We start from the raw sequence: 16676 nt of genomic DNA on the forward strand, positions 1-16676 counted from the left end.
GAGGATTCCTCCTAAAATCATACCTTTCTACTTCGCCAAAGTGCAAGACAGTGCAATCTCAGGTCAGGTCATATTCCCCAAAGAACTCATGGACTGAGGTTGGTGGTGTGGGATGAAGCAAATTATCATAGACCCTATGGAGCACTGGATGCTATTACATGCCTCCCTGTCCTTTCCCTAGGGCAGCCCTGCACATTCCCCACTCTGCTGCTCCTCCTCTGAGACGCAGCTGGTCAGCAGATCAGAGGAGGTGTTGAGCCTCTGYATCTCATGCAGGAGTCATGGAGAGAGGACAGAAGCATTCAGATGATGAGGCAGGATTTTCCATAGGGAGACATGATGAAGGGACTGGAGCATCTCTCATATGAGGAAAGGCTGAGAGAGCTGGGACTCTTCAGCCTGGAGAAGAGAAGGCTGAGGGGGGATCTTGTCAACTTGTATAAATATGTGAAGGGAGGGTGTAAAAACGATGGGGCCAGRCTCATCTCAGTAGTGCCCACCAACTGGATGAGAGGCAACAGGCACAAACTGAAACACAAGAAATTCCATTTGAATATGAGGAAAAAACTTCTTTACTGTGAGGGTGACAGCACACTGGAAAAGGTTGCCCAAAGAGTTTGTGGAGTCTCTRTCCCTGGAGATATTCAAATGTCGTCTGGACATGGTCCTGGGCAACATGTCCTAAGTGCCCCTGCTGTAGTAGGGGGGTTGGATTGAATGATCTCCAGAGGTCCCTTCCAACCTCAACCATTCTGTGATTCGGTGATCTGGGACACTGTTGAGGCTGGGAGATAACATTACACACTGTCAGGGCAGAGGACCAGCCACTGACTGCTCAGGAGAGCCAATGGGGAAGAAAAGGCACAAGAGAAAGCCCCAGAGGAACATCTGCTTTGAAACAGACCAAAAGACCACCATGTACTGACTCCTGGACAAAAGCAGATGCTTAAGATTAAGCATAAGGACTGGGCAAGTGAGAAGTGATAGTCTTAGGCTCCCAAGCCAGAGGTGGTGTCATTATATAAGACAACTCTCATGGGTTGTTTCTTGAGATCTTCTTTGGCCTAGAGGGTCTGCAACATTTTGCTTATGGAGGAGATAAATGTAATTTTTCTCTCCTGTTTGTTCTCCTTCAGTACATCACAGTAAGTAAGAACAGCACCTAAAAGTCTGTGAACCGGCCTTGACTCTGGGATATGTACACATATAAGGAGGAAGTCACTGATGCAAGTGCCATGCCCGGTGYATGTTACCCTCATGTCTAATATGGTGTAATGCCCTGACATCATGTCTTCGCACAATGCGGCTGCCTCCATCTCCCATCCTTGTGGCTTTTGTTTATGTAGCGTTTTCCTTTCTTCATGTATTTGTTGTACGTTTATGGCTGAGGGGAATTGACAAGTGTTTGCTGTTATATTAATTCTGCTCCCAGAGAGGAAAATGGGAATCATGAAAAACCCCTAGAAAGTAAGTTTTTCAGGGAAAGGACTGTGTCATTTCCTGCGTTTGTACCAGCTGTGWTTGGGATGTGAGTATCTGGATATTACTTGAAAGCAACTATTAGTAGCAACATGAAAGCAACTTCCTAAAGAAATAGGCTCTGGCCTGCAGAAAGATTTGTACCCTGTCCTTTATGTATAAAATAATATTCCTAAAATCAGTGCAATAACCTTTGATTTCAATGCATCTTCAGTCACTTTTAAAGGGAACCATTCTTACCACTATAACTGCAGAGATCCCACACTTTCATCAAGGTTACAACAAGTAGGGAGCGTTAATGAAGAGTGTCGAAGTGAGATAAATTCATACATTAGGACAATGCAGTGTGGAGTCTATAAACTTTTCACCCTGCTTTTAACCCCAGAAATGGTTGTAATTCAGTAGTGAGAAATTATTTTACATACATAATACYTTCTTTAGTGCTTCCTCTGTCACTTGTTAACTGATTTTTAAAAAGAGAAAAATATTCTTTTTCTGGTGATTTTTTTTTCAAAGGAAGTAGAGAGAATCTCAACAAACAAACAAAAAGCCCTTGAGAGCTGAAGGACTAGCTAATGGCTATTTCAAAAATCTCCAGTTAAAAGGTTTAGTTTTTTCCTTTTGTCTTTTCCCAAAGGTAAAAGTAAAAATGATTTAAAACCAGTCCACTGGACAGAATGATTCTTTGTTTAAAGCTAGACTTTTCTTCTTTGTATAAATCCTCCTTTACTAGTATGAATTAATTATACATAGAAAGGAATAAGAGGAGCGATGTTGAGGAGCAATGTTCCTATTCTACAGCATGACATAATCACAATGGAACTGGAAATTGAAAGGATAAATCTTGTAATGAACGGTGGCATGTTTTATATATATATACATCTATGAGTACTACTAGAGTACATAGAAAAGATGATATTAACATTTCCTAGCTTATAATAAGTTCCTGATCCTGATCCAGCTGAGAATTCAGAAGCCCAGTTATGATAGATCCCCAAAACAGCACAAAATAAAATTCTGATGCCATTAACTTCCCCTCGGGCATGGCCAGATTTTTTTCCTTCTAGGGAGCTGTCTCAAAGATTTTGAATATTAYRAGAACTAGGCCAGCCTGTGATGCTAGGTCCTGCAACAAAATGTCCTATTCAGGTGATGGTATTGTATTTATGGATTTATTTATGGAAGCCCTTAAATCATTCCCCTGTAGTCCAAGCTGGAGAGTGTTGTTTTTCTTTACAGATCCAGACTAACAGCAAATTGTCATCCCCTGCTTTATTGGTGCTGTGGAAAGAAAGAGGAAAGAGAAACAAAGTAGTGCTCACTATTCATTCACCTAGAAAACAAGAAATGAGCAGACAGCACTTACTTACTTCCCTGCACCTACATTAAACTTCTAGAGAGGTCACTCTGCAGCATAAGCTGAAGCAATTTCCTTCTGCTTCGTGGCCTGGAGGGAGCATATAAACTAAACCATAAGCTAGAATGCGCAATTCCCTGAGCAGGAACTGGCTAGATCCTCCAAAAGTCYGGAGAGCATCGAGCATCTGTTGAGACAGATATTTAAGTTGCATTTCAAGCTCTTGCTGTTAATGGTCCTGCCTTTTACTTGCAGCATCTCTCCAGCTCTCTCAACCACAGATTAGATCCAGCTGATTGCCTGGCTGATGCCACATCTGACGTGACCCTTCACCTATCATACTTCCACCACATGACCTAACCCTGAAGGCATACCCTATCATGGCATAAATAAGAAGTTAAATAACCAGCTGTTTTAATGCTGATGTATTTGTTAGAACCAACTGCTAGCAGGCATCTCTGASAACTCATCTCTTCAGCCATCACAAATAGGAGAAATATTACTACATCACGTTCACCTTTCCCCTGCCTGCTATCCCATTGCCTACTTAGCCTGACTGAAGCAGGGATCCTCTCTGTAGCCGTGTCTATAGTACCAAATAAAACAGGGTCAGGGATCACTTTCTGGCTCTGAGGCCAAATGGCATCGGCTAACACCCATCTACACTTGACAGCACAGGGCCATAGATCTCCTCTGAAACCCCTGTGGTGCCCCTAAGACCCTAAGACATGGTTATTATTTTATGCTTTTTCTGTTCTGAGTGTCAAAAACAAAGTGAGACTGGGTTACAGCCTACCACAGGATGGAGTAGAAAGCTGTGGATGTGTCCTGAGATATGTCAGGAAAGGAATGTAGGCATATTCAAGGGCATAAGAGCTGCCAAGATAGTACTGAGARACTCTGGACAGTGGTGGGAGCCGAACCAAAGTGCAGTCTTGTCCTTATTGCCTCCTAAGAATGGTCCCTGGCAATGATGGTCTCACACCATACTAATTGCCCAGAGCCAAATCCTCACTTTGGACCACTCACGCCAGCTCACTTCCTAACAGTATTTTGTTTAACCTGTTATTTGATATATTATTTTTATATATTATTTTATACTTATATTATTTTACATTTATATTATTTTTATATTTGTAAACTAAAAAGTACCTGAGCCCATTCTCTGGCCACTCAGGAACTGAGACTAGCTGGCACCATCTGGCAACAAACACAGTATTAAAATCTCCTTCCCTTCAAAACAGGGAAGCCATAGCAAAACCATTCTTCAGGAATATTTCCTCCACTCTGCTATTTCCTGAGCCATGCCTGAACCTCTCAAACTATTTGGGATGGCTAAAACTGCACCAGAGGCTTCCTCACAGTTTAGCAAAATAGACAATTAAGTTGCTTACCTCTGGTCCAGGCCTTAACTTTGTTTTAATCTCAGTTGAAGACTCCTGGCTCCCACTGTAATATGATTTATAGCTAGTGTGAAATACAGTGGTGAGGGGACAGGGAGAAAAGGGAATTACTACATGTGCTGATATTGCTCTTAGCAAAATTGTAAAAAAAATCCTGCAGTTCTTCCAACATTTGGGGAGAAATTTGTCAAGTTGTTAAACTCACTRTCTATTCCTGCTCCTTAAGCACCGTGCCCCTATAAATTTTAATGCACTTCTTTTATATCAAAGGTATTATTTGGTATAAGTGATAAAGTGACACATTTCCTAGCTTTGTAAATATACATTTGAAGAATCCCGGCTGTCATAAAATAACCAAGCTGTCAGATTGCAAAGTCAGAGTGAAGCAAGGTGGTTAACTGAAATGAGACTCCCATGAAGAATTTTCTTGTCACTCTGTATGTGGAGGCATCTGCTGCAAATACAGACTCTCAAGTCRACAGACACTTTGATCACAGGATGATTTATGTCAGCCATCAGATGTCTGAGTGGTAACCACACATCTGTCACCAGGACAATGTGGCATAAAAGAGAATTTAATTGCTTTTAGATTATAAATAAAAGGAACATTGCAGGAATAAATTACGAGATCACTGTTAATTTGTCGATTGTGCTATCAAGGGCAAGAAAAACTATTGGGCATAAAAAACAAACTTATTTTTTGCACCTARGAGGTGCAGTTAGGAATGTTTTAATAACAAATGGCAACAATCTCCTTTTGTAAGTACCTACAATCTGAAAAAAAAATGTCAGAGCTGATGGATCTGGTGCTTCTGTCTCATATTTAATCAACTCKTGTAGGTGCTAATGGAGGAAACAATCTGGGATAAAGGACTTGTGAAAGTCAACTATTAAAGACATACTTAATATTTAGATCAGCTTCTCCTAGTTTCACCCTCCCACCCATTATTTAACACCAATGCCTTGAAAGAAAACCATTTCTCAGTGTTATCTCCACCTCTCACAGATGCCGAATTTGTGCGGTGTCCAACAAAGTTGTGGATGCATCAGAATGATACAAACAACCTAAGAAATGCACCTATACTCCCTGCCTAGTCAATGGAGAGAGCTCTTGTCATTTGGGTTGCCCCAGGGCACCTAAGACAACCACATAAGGCTGGCAGAAATGACTCAGGACCTATGGGAGACTTATATCCGTCTGGATTAGCTAGAGACAAGGCAGGATACCCCAGGCCACTAAAATGGCACCAGATGCTGATGTTAAGGAACTGAATCAGGCCCTTCCGCAGTACAGTCAATGGGGCCCACACCTTTATCGCATGATATGGAGGGAGCCCACATTCCTTCCTCAGGTCCTCTGAAGCATCCTGCATGCCAAATGCCTACTACTCAAATTTTGCAAAGTTCAAGTTAGGATTTCACAATAGGCAACTGGAATACAACACAGTGTCTCTGAAAAGCAGAACATATGTGCCATAGTTTCCCAGCCAGTAAAAAAGGGCATGGACTGCCCATCTGTAGAGCTATCTTCTTTTCTTACTACTGTGACCCTGGTCAGATCACTGCAGTCCATCCCCCAGGTTGTCATATTTTTATGTGTCTTTTCAATCTAAGCAATTTGTGGGAATCAACTTTTATAGGGAGAGTTTAGGATCATAGGGCCCAGGTCTCATTTTCACATAGAAAATATTATTATAACACTGTAATAATAATAATAACAACAAGAATAATAATTTTCCCTGCATTTTATATATGATTGATGAAGTGTTTTGGGTAGGGACTAAATTAAACGATCACTAACTCATGGGACTTACCAAGTGCCTTTTACTAGAACAGCCTATAGCATAATTTACAAGCATGGTTTAATTCTCACACAGTTCTACTGAGGGAGGTAAATTCATGCTTACTCAGTGTATGCATGAATAAGCACTGAGGGAGACAGGTTAGGAGACTAATCCAGAGTGAATTATTCATTATGAAGGATTTATCTTCCCAATTTAACCCTTTTTTGCAGTTCAGCAATGATTGGCAACTAAGYTTTGGACCTAATTCCACTTGCAAACTGATTTAAGTGACATAGAAGCAGTAGAGAGCTGTCAAAGACTAACTCAGGGAATGCCGCTGTACAGAGGGTGCACTTTCTGGTATCACAAGAATATAAGGGGTCTATGCCATCTTCCTTTCAAAGTGCCTCTCTTAGGCAGTGTGACAAGGAACAGGTGCTATGCTCTCAGGTGAGTTTATTCTAACTCACAGGTAATAGCTGAATAAGCTGCTTTAATTTACATACAGGACCTTGGCTATACACAAATATGAGGGAAGCAAAAAAGTGCCTTCAAACCTTCTATGTTTGAAGCTGTTTCTGAAAATTAAAGGACTGTTTGCAGGGTGCGGTTACAGTTACACAGTATTGTGCTTGCTTTCCTCATTCATCTTTAGTAAGTGAATTATCAGTACAAAGTATGGATAATAACTCCATCCGGACCAGTCCCACCAAAGCCTATTTATCTGAGTTTGGTCATACAGCTAGGTCAAGTAAGCAGAACCACTTTATCATCTCCAGAGGAAGAGTTTCTGCAAGGAGAAGACAGTGTTACAAGAAATTAGCAACTAAGTGAGTGAAAAGACTTCTAGGAAGGAAGGGTCATAGAAGATCGGGTGAGGAGATAAGGCACTAGTCACAGCTACTTTTAATGAGAGGCAGAAAATTTAAAGGAAAATATCTGAGGATATATGAAGGAACTAGTATTGGAGAAGAACTGCTGAGCCCAGCAAAGAGCTCAAAATACTGGGGAGGCACAGGAATTATCAAAATTCATGTACCTCTGAGGCAGGATATAGTAGCTATCTCTCCTTTTTGAAAGTGCAGTAACGCATTGTTAAATTGTCGCGTGGTGAGCATGCTATGTTAGGCCCATAGGGCCACCAGTGAGGGCGGTGTTATCTGGAAAAAGATTCATCTAGCCAAATGTAGATGCCTCCCAAGTAGGCATCCACATTAGAACTAGGTGCCCTAGGCTCTCTTTAAAGTCACTTYTTGAGTACAATTAAATACCTAAAATTAATCCTCTGTCTTGCACCCTAAGACTGCTGATTTTTTCTCTATTGATTGTATGGGGAACCTAGAGTGAGAAACTCAGATGGAGACAGTGTTGATGTCAAAAGYGAGAAGAGATAAACACTAGCCTTCCAGCTAGAGAACTTAACTGTACRAAATGCCTGAGCTTTCAGGCGCATTAAACTTCAGGCAAGACTTCTGAGAAGTTATTTCTTAGACTTGGGTAACTGAAACCCACCTTCATGTTGCATCATAAATTTGAAAACTTATTGCACAGCTGGAGCAGGATTTAGAAGAGGAGAGAAGAGTTATTGTTCAATCTTTCTGCTTAAACTTCTTGTGGTTTTGTTTAAACTCCAAACTGACATTCAGGCACGATCTCCTGATTAAATATGACACGTTTTTACACAATTTAAAAAAGAAATTCATAAACTTCAGTTCCTGTAGCAACTTTGTTATATTTCTTTTATGCTCCTAGTGCCTGCATGATGTTTTGCAGTCTGGAAAGAGTTAAATGACTTAGCCCATTTTTACTTGCCTCTGATTCTACAGCCAGTCATCAGTAGAAAAAAACTACAGTAACAATGATCTGTGGTAAATGGATAGAGGTCATTAATAAGGCCATTTCCATGCTGAGTTCTTAAATCAGAAGCTCACTCATCACTCTGTCTAACAACAGCATGCCAAGGGAGGTCTTCAGACCACAGGCAAAGATCTTCCAGAGAGATTTGGGTTCAACAGTGAGACACAGAAACCAGAATGTTCAGTTCTAAGTGTTTCCTTGGTCAGATTTGAATCAATTCTGTGTCATTAGCAACTAAATATCTCTGAAGAAAGGACACAATGCCTCGTAGAAATGGTGATGATAGTCAGACCTGTTCCATGCAGTCAGTTTCAGTTCATGCAATTTCTCAGTTGCCAGGATAAAAATGTGGATTAAATTTCACAGAAGTCAAATACCCTAAAAGGAACAATTAACGCCTTGAAATCAGAACGTTTGCATTTGGACTTCACTTTAGGTTCTCTGATAACTCCATCTATCTCATGACTCTTTCAATTACTGCATTTTATCAACAGAGCCAAAAGTCAACACTGAGCTTAAATATATATAGACCAATTAGAAAGGCTTATAGACATTTGCTCAACTTGAAATATAAGACACAATAACTAGAACCACTTTTCGAGTTAAAGCTATGCTTAAATTCTTCCCTAAATTACAGTAGAAACATATGCATTTGGTGATTAAAGACTGGGGAAAGGGGTTGAATAATAATAATGCATAAATATTTCATTATTATTTARCATTTCTACAGCACTTTACATCTTTAAAGCATCACACAGCATCAACAAAATAATACTCATGCAGAGAAGACAACGTCAATGAAACTGCAGTCAGGTAAACATTACAACTGTGACCCTCCAGGCATACTGCATAAATCACTGTATTTTCCACCTTATGCTTTCCTAGGCAAGAGATTTTAATGAGCATTATGCAGAAGAGGAATCCAGGGACAAATGTGCCTTGTGTTACAACTCCAGGAAATCAGTGAGGAAAAGTTCTGATGTCACATAGCTGTACTTTTATCATTTGGCAGACTGTGCAGTTTATCAGGTGTCTTTTTTGCTAAGAGCTAAAAGATCCTTGGAATAAAATCCTGCTAGCTTCATTTTAGCTGCAAAGATTATACAAACTGATCAGAAGTTTCTTATCCCATAATGAGAGAGCAGCCACTTGCTCTTTTTTTCTCCAGAGTTACCTTGCACAGGACGTAAAGGCAGTCTGTTCAAGGAGATCTGAAAGTTTGCAAACACACTAGACATGTTTTGACACATGGGGCTGATATAGAGGAGCTACCACGTCTGCGTCTTGCCTGCAGGCATGAAAACAAGATCCAAAATGGGCAAGTCTCATTTTGATCATGAGTTCACACCCAAGCTTCTTCTGAAAATGTAAACAAAGTCAGGATTATAAGGCCAGAAAAAACTAATATGGTCATCTGATGTGCTCTCTGAAGCATACAGATCCTAGAATGTTGTTAATAATCCTTTTCTCATATGCAAAAGCTTGCAATTCAGTTAGCACAAAGACTTTAGAAAGACATCTATTCTTAAGGCAGAGCTACATGATTTGCCACACTCCCTAATAAGGATCCAAAGGCTATTCAATCTTATTGCCAAAAGCAGTTTTGCATTTTAGTTCCCATTTGAATATTTCTCATTTCAGTTGACGGTTCATGTGCCTTTGGTCTACAAGTTTAGAAAGTGTTAGAGAACTATAGTGTTCCTGTAAGGTATAACCTCTGGTTTGCAACTATTTTGGCTCTTCTCAGCTTTTCAAGATCATTTTCAAAGTATGCACTGCAGAACTCATCACAGTATTCCTGTACAGGTTTAGCAAAACCCTTAGGAAGATAGTATAGTGGCCTTGCCACTAGAGCCATCTGTATATATAACAAGTCTTCAGCTGCTTTTGCCATGAAACTAGGAATGCAATACTTCTTTCAAAATTGACTGTTGCCCTCAGTTTAGGTAGAAGAAAGACGTTTCTTTTTGTTACTTATTACACTTCCAAAAAGCCAAGCAAGGTTACTCACCTTTTCTTTCATTTATGATGAATACAGGGGAAACTGGACTTCATAATCGAAAAGACTTGTAATCAATTCTTCACCCTAATCTCAGAAGTCAGTTTTCTGTAAAAGCAGTCTCATATCACCAAGGATGTTTCAGCCAAGTTTAAAAAATCTCTCTCTTAAAATAAATTGTGAGCAACTTTTCCATTTTCATTGGGAGGACAGAAGGCAGAAAAAAGTCACCAAGAACAATCATAAGCAGTTCACAACAGCACAACACTACTGCTACCATCAAAGCAAAAATGATAGGTCATTAAACTCTCAAAGTAGAAAGATCCTGCTCTGGTGACAGCTGCTCTATTGTGTAATGTGCTGAGGAAGAGACCATTAAGYGTAATTAAACAAAAAGCCTAAAACATAAGGACAGAGACCTTTTTTCTTCTCAAGATGAAAACCCTCTGTGTATATACAAAATTATCACCCATCACAACCATCCTCTCTTCTCCCCCTCAGGAAAACAGACAGATGTCCAACTGGCAGGGAGTACGAAGAGTGTTATAGTCTCAATTTGCTTCGTGCTACCTCTCTTTCTAATCCCATTCATGCACTTCTCTGTCATTCTTTGCTTTGCATTTTCCCAGGCTGCTTCTTCCCCTGCTCATGCTTCCTATAAGTCTGTCTCTTCACCCTCCTCGAAAATGTTTCTTTCATGCCTGGGTGTTTTTCCTGTATCACTCTCCTTTATCTCCTGCAGGCTCCCCCTTCCCCTTTTCTTCACCTCTGCACTAGACATCTCTTTCCTACTATGAGATCCAGTCTCTCGGTTAGCTTCTCTGCTCACAGAAGAAATGGGATTTCTTGGTTCCCTAGTTCTGGCCTAAGCAAGACCAAGATTGCTTTTATCTCCTTTGCTTTCTTTCAGATATTTTTTTTTCCCCTGTTCCCAGAACTCCCTGTCTTGCTTGAGGCTCTAGTGCTGCTGATCTCCTGGTTCCTCTCTGGTTGGCAGTGCTTTCTGTTACCAGACATCTACAGTCCCACTGATGGCACTGCCTGCAGATCTGCTGTGAGATGTGTTCCTTTAGGGTCCTCTTCTTCCTACATGGCCCAAAAAGAGGCTTCATCTTGTGTCCTTCCATGTGCATTTGAAGACCTACAGGTACTTTTCAGTAAAGGAAGGCTGAAGAAGCATTTAATCATACAAGGAGAGCGAGAGTGACATGTTGCAGTCAGTGATGTAACTACAGTGCTTTCAATGTCATCTGGGCCCCAAAAAGTACTACATGAGTCAGCAATTGCTCATCACTTTCAGAAGTGTTGCAACAAGTAACTGTAGTAGGAAGGTTTCTTCTTCTTCATCTTTCTTCTCTTGCTCAATTCCTATTTGTTTTCTAAATTTCAAGCTGACCCAGAACAAAAGGAATCAATCTCCTACTATTTTGACCCTTTGAAAGGCTTATGAACAATGATATGATCCCTTAGTTGTTGTGCAAAGTATACAGAATCAGTTCTTTCTATCTTGCAACATGGCACCACACTTTCATCTCTTCATCAGAACATCGTCCTCTAAAACGCCATAGCTTATATGTGAAGTATGAACCATATACCAAATATCATAAAGATGTGGCAAAAGAAAACATAGAATGCCTTAAATCACATATGGTCTTCAGTTACCAGCACAGTGAAGCTTAAAGAGTAAACCCTTCCAGAAAAGCCATGTTCTGAAACAAAAATCTGCAAATTCAGAAACCTGGAAGATCCCAAGCCAAAAAATGCTATAGCAATGAATAACATAGTCCATAATGAATATCATAGTCCATAAATTATGTATGTCAGTCTAGAACCATTCCTCAAGCATCAACACATCTGTCTACCAACCTGTTCCAAAGTGTAATTACACTTTGCAAATTGTGTAGGAAAGTATATTACAGCACCAGCACACCTCACAGAGACCATCTGCAGGTATGCTGGCTCAGTGCTCCTGAGTAGAAGACCCATCTCAGAGGGTTAAACATCCCCTTTTGTTCCTGCTGCATAGAGGATCTGATTGTGTTATGACCTCTTAAAACATATCACTGGGCACATGAAGAAGAAAGTGACTGGGAACAGTTAGCATGGATTTACCAAAGGTAATTCATGCCTGATGAACCTGATCATTTTTTATGATAAGAAAACTGGATTTGTGGACCAGGACAGAGCAGTAGATGTTGTTTACCTTGACCCTGCAAGGTTTTCAACACTGCCTCCAGCAATATTCTTGTATACAACTTGGACATTATAGTCTGGATGGGTGGACAAGCCAGTGAATAAAAAATTGGTTGGATGGTCAGGGTCTACCTGGAGACTGGTAACAGGTGGCAGACCATGGGTCTACAGGGGGAAATGTATAATATCTTTATCAATGGAGAAGGTGACAGAGTGCACTTTCATCAAGTCAACAGATGATACCACATTGAGAGCAATAAATTATACATTTGGCAGGGCTTCCATCCAAAGAGACCTAGACAGGGTGGAGGAAGGGGATAACAGGAATCTCATGAATGTTAACAAGGGAAAATGCGAAGTCCTGCACCTGAGAAGAAAAAAACCCTGGCACAAATACAGGCTAGGCACTGTCTGGCTAGGAAGCAGCTCTGCAGAACAGGTCCTGTGGTCCTGGCAGATGGCAAGCTGAGCATGAGCCAGCCGTGTGCCCTGGCAGAAAAGAGGGCCAGCAACCTCCTGGGCTGAATAAACAGGAGCAGAGTCAGTAGTGCCAGGGAAGTGATTACCCCCCACTAGTCCACACTTGTTAGACCACATCTAGATACTTCTAGGCATCCACTTCTGGGTCTCCCAGTACATGGGAGAAGTTGATAAAGCGGAGTGAGTTCAGTGGAGTTCCACCAAGATGGCCGGGGGCCGGAGCACTTGCCCTGTAACGAGAGGTTGAGGAAGCTGGGCTTGTTCAGCCTGGAGGAGGGATGGCTTTGGGGGGACTTATAGCAGTCCCCCAGTACCTACAGGGATATCATCAAGAAGATGGTGCCAGGCTCTTCAGCATGGTGCACGGTGGGGGGATGAGAGACAACAGGCATACGTTGCCACAAGAGAAGTGCAGATTGGATCTAAGGAGAAACTTTTTCAGCACAAGGACAGTCAGCACTGGAACAGGGCCCAGAGAGGCTGTGAGATCTCAGGCCTTGAAGGTTTTCAAGACCTAACTGTTTGAAGGCTGAGCAACCTGGTCTGACCTTGTCACTGACCTGTCTTTGAGCAGGAGGTTGGACTAGAGACCTCCTGAGGTCCCTTCTGCCCTGAGTTATCTTGTGATTCTGCAACTTTCTCTCCTTACTTTGCAATTTTATCTGCTTCTCAGTCATGCTAGCATCATTCCTAGAAAGTTATGAAGCTAATGTGAGCCCCTCCTTTGAGAATACTCTTTCACTTAATTCATAGCAATGGTCAAATATCCTAAAATCTTCCTTAAATTACCAGGCTTTTAGTTACCTGTTGAACATCATTATCTTTTCTTTGTGGAGAATTATATTCAGAATAACCTTAAATAAACCTCTCTCGTCTCTGCTATTAATTATTAGAACCCCCTCTTTCACTGAATAATTTAGGTCTACCTTGCTGTTGTGTATTAGCATACATTAATAGAAAATAAATTCTCAGACTTTTTACTGACAACGAATGGGACAAGTATTTTGCTTTAGGAGGTGACAACAATGTTGAGAAGAATGAGATTCTTGAGGCTTGTAGATTAAGTGCCAAACTTATTTTTCACCTGCTGAGTTGTAGAAATCTACTTTCCTTTTTCCTCCACCTTTGCTTTTGTGTGTACAGTGATAAACCATAGCTAAGGAGGTTTTATGCAGAGTCAGATAATATTATTGGTGAAAAGATAATCAAAAAGAAGATGTTACCTTATAGCCTTAATTTACACATGGGGGCATACTTTAAAAAATTATGTAAGAGCCAGCTCGAGAGGGTAATGAAGAACTTAATCTTTACTAACTAGAAAGTATGTGCAAGTATGAACTTTCTGGATCTGCCCTAAGTACCTAAACAAATGGGCAACTTCCTAATGAATAATGAGAAGATTCACAAGAGGGTGCATGTGGACTATGAAGCTGGTTCACTCCAGAGATCCCATGTCATTGACGCTGCACATACGGGAGTTCACTCCCTCGCTCCAGTCTGGTGCAAATCAAAGAGTTCCCTAGTGAGGAAATCTTGGTGTGGAGCAGAACATATTTCACTTTGGGATCTGTACCCTGCAGACATTACAGATGCAAGACAAAGTCCAGGCCTTGCTCCCTGGCACACAGAACAAGAATAATACAGGTGTAGCCAAAAACATTTCGGTAGCTAGTCACCAGCGGTGCATCATCTGCTCAAGTGCTTTTGTAAATCTCAGTAGGCTTTCTCTGTGTCTTTAGGCACTTCTCAAAATCTGGTCTGATGCATAGTTCCTTGTGAACTCTGTAATTCTTTCAGGATGTAGGAATAAAGAGATAAAGCAACTATATAAAAAAATAAAAAAAAAGATTGACAACAACAAATGTATCCTTGTGTAGGACTGTAGCATGAAATTCTTGAGAAAAGAGGAGTTGGGTACAAATTAGAATTCAGCTGCTGTGTTAGTGCAGTGAAGGAATTCCCTACCTGAGAGCATTGTAAGTCTGAGAAAAACATCACCATTATCCAGAAAGGTCACTAAAAGAAACCAATTAGAATTCTGGAAGGAATAAATCTTTAATAATGCCCTCCTTGGAAAGGTCAGACAAGAACTCTGCGCTGGTCTCTTATTCCCCAGAAGGCATTGGCAATATTTTTACTTGGTGTAAACTGGTAGAACTCTGCAAAAGTTACTGAAAATTTACCCTGTTCTTTGCTGGCTGAGGACCAGCACAGGAATGCCAAACACAGGCAACTCCTGGCTGTATCAAAATTGAATTAGTTGTCTTCTAAAGTGACTAGATTTTTTTGTCCGTATGCCACACGAACAACTATGTGTTAATGGAAACATCCTGCAGTATGAAAATGCTCTGTCAAAGAGAATCAAATTTAATTCATGAAGTATTTTTGTGTGCCCTGATGTGCTGCATGACCTGTAAGGTGCAAATCATTCAAGTTTTTCAAATGAAACATGAGGCATACCACACAGAGTTTTTGAAAAGTTCTTTTAAAACCACAGGACAGCTGCAATGCTTCCCTTAATGTACCTGAGTGATGAATGCAGTGAAAGCAGTGAGGGCATTCTGTTGCCCTCAAAGTCAGACTATTCTCTTTTGAGCCCAGGGAGGCCTGACTGGAGGAGGTCAGAGAAACAGGCATGGATGAGACTTTCAGGGTTAGAAAACAGTCAGTCTAGCAGGCTCCTGGCTGCTGAAGAGAAAGAAAATGTCAGCAGATAATGTAGAGATGGAGAGTGCTAGGAAGAGATGGTGATGAAGTTGATGATGAGATGATGAGTAATGTGAGATGAATAAGACAAAGGACTTGGAAGCCAATTTAATCATTTAAATAGGAAACTAAGTACCAACCAAAAATCCATATTGATTTCTGAACTTAGTTCAGTAACATGCGCAGGACCAAAGGGGTAAGATCACTAGACCGGTATCTCAATGTATGACAGCAAAAATGCTACAGAGAAGGCTTTACTTTTTAATGAGAGGCTTTACTTTTTTAGGAACTGGGGAAATATTTAGGTTTGATGGAGTCTATATCAGAAAGGTGAAATCCTAAAACTCTTTATTCTTGAATAAAAGTTGGGAGAGAAGTTCATAAAATGCAGATGAAGCAAAGAAGAAGCAAAGATGAGCAGTCTCAAGAAATAAAGACCCATTTAAGCAGGGCACTTAAAAATAAGTCACCAGACCAAGACCAAATTATGTATTCCTGTACAAATTCCAGAAATCTAAAAATTAAAAAGAAGAAATGAGAATATTCATGTCCTTGAATCGGATGGAAGATATTTAGTGAGACCCCAAATTTACAAGATGCAAATAATATAGGAATGACAAAGTAGGTTGTGTTGATGGAAGAACATCATGTATATTAAAGAAAACCAGCTGTTTCCAGAACGATATTGTAAAACTAGAAGGACAGAGGGAATCTGCCCCTCATGGCCTTCACATGAAGGGTATGAACAAGAACTTTGCCCTAAGCTGAGTTATACCTGTACACTTGATACGCTCAGCATTTTCCTCCTAGCCCACATCTATGGAGATGGGATGGTAGGCAGATGCAGACCTGAGAACAGGCTGGGGGTTATGCATAACTGATAGTGCAAAGATGCTTTACCAAAGCAGAAAGTGCTTAGCACAGAGATTGCTGATGACTCCTTGTTAAAGGTGGGAAGCTTTTCAAGGCTGGGACAGTTCTACATTTGTCTGAATAGCAGCAACCMTCCTGGAGCCTTTACATGTTGCAGTAATGGCAGTCAAGGGAATATGCATGGCAGYTCAGGGTCACACTACAAGTCACTGGCAAAGAGGACAGAGCAACCAGCAGTGTGGAGTCCCATTTACAAGTAATCAGATATAAGAAAACTCAAGGTTATTCTTATAAATGTCCTATGGAGTGAGGCAACTGATGTATCCTGGATAGTAGATTGCTACTTTTTTTTAGCTGGCAATCCCAAGTTACATATACAGGTACATATGCACACACAGAGAATCAATACCTAAACAGAGTTGCGACTTAGATATACCATGAAATGAACTAAATGACTTTGCGGTGCAACTCAGGAAAAGATTCTTCACTAATCAAGCATATAATTACTTAACTTTCAGTCTTATTACATGGTCAGTCAGTTAATG

This window comes from Apteryx rowi, unplaced genomic scaffold, assembly GCF_003343035.1.
Source record: "Apteryx rowi isolate R43461 unplaced genomic scaffold, aptRow1 scaffold_101, whole genome shotgun sequence".
Classification (NCBI taxonomy): domain Eukaryota; kingdom Metazoa; phylum Chordata; class Aves; order Apterygiformes; family Apterygidae; genus Apteryx; species Apteryx rowi.